Source organism: Microtus pennsylvanicus, chromosome 18, assembly GCF_037038515.1.
Source record: "Microtus pennsylvanicus isolate mMicPen1 chromosome 18, mMicPen1.hap1, whole genome shotgun sequence".
Lineage (NCBI taxonomy): Eukaryota > Metazoa > Chordata > Mammalia > Rodentia > Cricetidae > Microtus > Microtus pennsylvanicus.
Window position 1 is genome coordinate 27493633 of NC_134596.1, and position 4024 is coordinate 27497656.

The 4024-nt window shown below is 46.3% G+C and overlaps 1 long non-coding RNA gene across 1 annotated transcript; it reads right to left on the reverse strand.

The window, feature by feature from the left end:
- Positions 1-1369: 1369 nt before the first annotated feature.
- Positions 1370-2783, reverse strand: LOC142837719 (uncharacterized). Its single transcript, XR_012908328.1, has 3 exons — positions 2493-2783; positions 1672-1799; positions 1370-1591 (listed from the first exon to the last, which is right to left on the reverse strand). It is a non-coding gene; the product is annotated as an uncharacterized LOC142837719 (long non-coding RNA).
- Positions 2784-4024: the final 1241 nt, after the last annotated feature.

Consider the following 4024-nt stretch of genomic DNA (forward strand, 5'->3'; position numbering starts at 1 on the left):
CCATATTGAAAGATAGGAAAACAATGTAAGATATGAATTAACCATATGGAAAGATAGGAAAACATTCCTGGAGTAAACCGACTCCAGCAGCCTCTACAAACCCCATTTCCTCTCCATCTGGGGTTAGCTCACTGCAAGTGGCAAACAAACTGAAAATGTGTCTTTGGCTCTTTATGGTCACTGTTTTTGTCATCAAGCTTGGGAGTCACAGCTAGTGCTCAAGGCCAGGTTTTCCACCAATTAAAATAGCTAAATTGATAGTGACAAGCAGAATAAGGAGGCTTGTTCAATGTGCCTACACTGGGATAAGGGACAAAGATCCAAGTTTGTCTTCTGAGTCCTGAGGTCAGAGTAAAGTTCAGAGGCCTAAGGATTTACATGTCTAAGAAGCAACACACACACACACACACACACACACCACACACACACACACACACACCACACACACACACACACACACACACACACACGGTCCCGCCCACCATTGACCCATCTTTGTCTGGGCTTCAGTCACATCCTGTAAGAGGATCTGACAAGAGGTTAGAATTCATAGAATCTCTTTCTGGGAGACAAGTTCTCCCTCTGCCTGGTGCCTTTTCCTTCTCCCATGCAACACGTAAGATTCCTGGGGAATTTCCTATTTATTTGGGGTCCCTGGTTTTCAAAGTTTGACAGTCATATTGGGAGACACAAGTATCTCTTTAGAACATCTTCAATTCTGCCATCCCATTGAGGGAAGGTGGAGAGATGAGGAAGGTAGGGCGAAAAGAAAGAGTAGGAAATAAAGAAGCCAAATTTCATTCACAGTGATATCCTGGTAATCACTCAAGACAATAATGAGGACGTTTGAGAACTGTAAATAAAATCAGAGGTAAACAGCAATCAGAGGAACCACAGCTGAGGGTGTGTGGGAGGAGGAGACCCAGAGAAGGGATGTCTGAGTCAGCCTGGAGGCTGGGGCACTTGCCCCAGTGAAGGCAGAGCTCATACCAAAGACATGACAGGCCCTGGTGGGATCAGAAGGGTGGGCTCAGGGAGCCCCAGCCATTTTCTTGGCGGTTGGGGGAGCTATCGGTTGCCTCCCCTTTGGCTCAGGAATGCTGCCCACGGTTTTCTAACCCAGATCTTAAAGAAGACTGCCATCAAAGGGCTATCTCAAACCTAGCTATGCCCACCTCTCCTACTGGTTTGCCCCCTCCCAACACACAAGATAGTTGTGACCTCAGACACACCTTCACTTTCACGATCAGCGTCTCTCCCTCCAAAATAAAGATTTATGGAGTGTGTTAGTCTTAATCCCAATGAGAGAACAAGACCACTACCACAATTTGAGCCAGATTTGAAGCAAGCTTGGTCTTTATTGGGGCACCCAAGAGCTAGCCAGCGACCATTGGCTCCTAAATTGGGGTAAAGGGAGCAGCCCCCAAAAAAAAAAAAAACTTTAAAAAAATCTTCTGGTCTTCCACTGTGATTAGGGAGGGGTCAGGGTATTCTCAAAAACAAATCAAGGTCATGGGAAGATTCTAGGAAAGAGAGAGTAACTCAACTCTCATTCGAAATGGAGTCAGGCCGGTTCCTCAGTAGCACACACCTGTAACCAAAGGAGGAAACAGAAGTCAAGGACTCGCCAATAAACTCACTTATACTAAGTTACAAGTAAGTAAAACTTACCCAAAGGACCTCTGCCTCCAACCCGGTGGTTCAGAGATGGTGCTGGCTTCTAGCGACTCATTAAGTCCTGTGTCTCTTATTCAAAACTGTGTGTCAGGCAAGCGGAATGACCTTGGTTAACGGCTGCCCTAAGAAAAAGCTTGCTTCAGTTAACTGTGACAGTATCTTACTTAAATCTCTCATATGTCCCAAGAGTCCAAACTTGCAATTTCCTGACTCCATAAAAACGTGTTTAATTGCCCAAAGTATAATTGCCCACAGTGTAAAAGTATTTAATTACCAAAAGTATAGGGTCGTGAGCCCAAAGGCAACTCGTTTATATAAGCTGTAAGGGATTTCTGTTGAGGGGCCAGTTTTTCTCTGGGTATTAGCCGGAACCAGTCATGCACTATTGTTAAAGAATTATTTCCTTATTATTTATTATTATTTCCTGTGTGCTTGGAGTAAAATCTCACTTGGAGAATTAATTTGCCATACATAATTCTAGTTCTTAGGAGGCTGAGGCAGAAGGGTGGAAAGCTAGTCTGGGCTACAAAGTGAGACCTTATCTCAAAACTACGCCAAACAGTAAAGACCGCACCCACACTATTTTCGCGGCGCTGGCGTCAAGCCCTCCCCCCTGTGATCCTGATTTGGGACCTCGTGGAGTTCTGTAAACAGCATTGTCAAGTGGTGGGTGCCGGTAAGGCCCAAGGTGCCAAGCAAATGAGAGAGAAGCATGAGGAAGTATTTGAGAGATGGAGAAGTATGCAACAAATTAGGAGGGACGATCTCTTCCGCCTGAGGAATTTCAAGTCCCGGCCTGACTTGGCACACCTCACCTGCCTTCTGCAGTGGACTGGCAACGCAGTATACACTCAGCGCCTTTTGCTCAATGAGTCTGCTTCTCCCAGCGGAATCTCAGAGGATTTTGCCCAGTGCCTGTCTGCACCGTGCCTGGGGTTGTATAGGCATGTCCGTGTCACTGCGTTCTTTCCCTCAGACCCCAGTCCCCCTCTTCAGGCTCTCCTGACTTCCTGCCGCACCCACTCCCAGGACAAGAACCATCAGGAGGTCTCTAAGCTGTCCGCTTGCGCAGAGACTGGAGCAGCGAGAGTCCTCTCAGGAAACAGGATTTGCGTTCCCAAGGAAGGCCTCGGATTTCCCCTCTTATAAAACTGCTTCAAAAAAGACTAATGTGTTCTGCACTTGAAAAATGTCTGGGAGATTCTGCTGACCGAAGCCTGAACTTCCCCATTTTTCTCTTCCCTGCGTGCATCTGTTCTGGTAACCTGTAAAGCCGGAACAACACAGGAGACAGGACATCACTTCTGTTTTGCTTTGGTTTTAAGGTAGTTTCCTAAGTTGGACATAAAAATGCTTAGCAAAATAAACTCTTTGACCTCAGCAAAGATCAACATTTGAGAGTATGGGAGCAGAGGCTGGAGAGAAGGCTCAGTGGTTAAGAGCATGGGCTGCTCTTCCAGAGGTCCTGAATTCAATTCCTGGCAACTACATGGTGGCTCACAGGCATCTGTAATGGGATCTGATGCCCTCTTCTGTTACTGACCTAATACAGATAGAGTACTCATATACATAAAATAAATAAATAAACCTTAAAAAATAAAAAAGAATATGGGAGTCATTGGGGCCTGTTGCACACAACTTTAACCCCAGCATTTGGGAGGCAGAGGCAGATGGATCTCTGTGAATTCAAGGCCAGCTGGGTTTACATAAGAAGTCCTAAGCCAGCCAGAACTATATAGTACAAACAAACAAACAAAATCAAGGATGTGGGAGAGGAGAGGTTTGAGAGTCAACTAGGCATTGAATGCCAGTGACATTGTCCTGAGCAGGCGGATGCTGGGTAAATGGTTCAAGTCCTTTGGGCATGTCCCCACATTCAAGAAGCCTGGGAAGCAAATGAGCAAAGGCAACCCTAACACTCCAGACAACACCCAATAAGGACAAGTGCTTGCAGTGATATCCTTGCTAGAGACTCTGAGCTGTGAGCCACGGGTGAGTTGCCTGGATTCACCAACCTTAAAGCTTCCTAGTTGCGAGATCCAAGACAAGTTACTGGGCTTCTCTGGGCTTCAGTGTGTCCTCTCTTTTCCTTTCCTTTCTGTTCCCTGTCCCTTCTCTTGCCCTTACTCTTTCCTTTCCTGTTTTATTTAGCAGTAGGGATTAGACCCAGGGCTCTCTGCAAGTGAAGGGGGAGTTTGGCAGGTTAGTAAGGGTCCTATAAAGTGTGGCTTTGTCCCTATTCACGAATCTGTTGGGCTAGCAAGATGCCTCAGCAGGTTAAGATGCTTGCTGCCAAGCCTCGTGACTTCAGTTCAATTCCAGGGTCCCACATGGTGGAAAGGAAGAA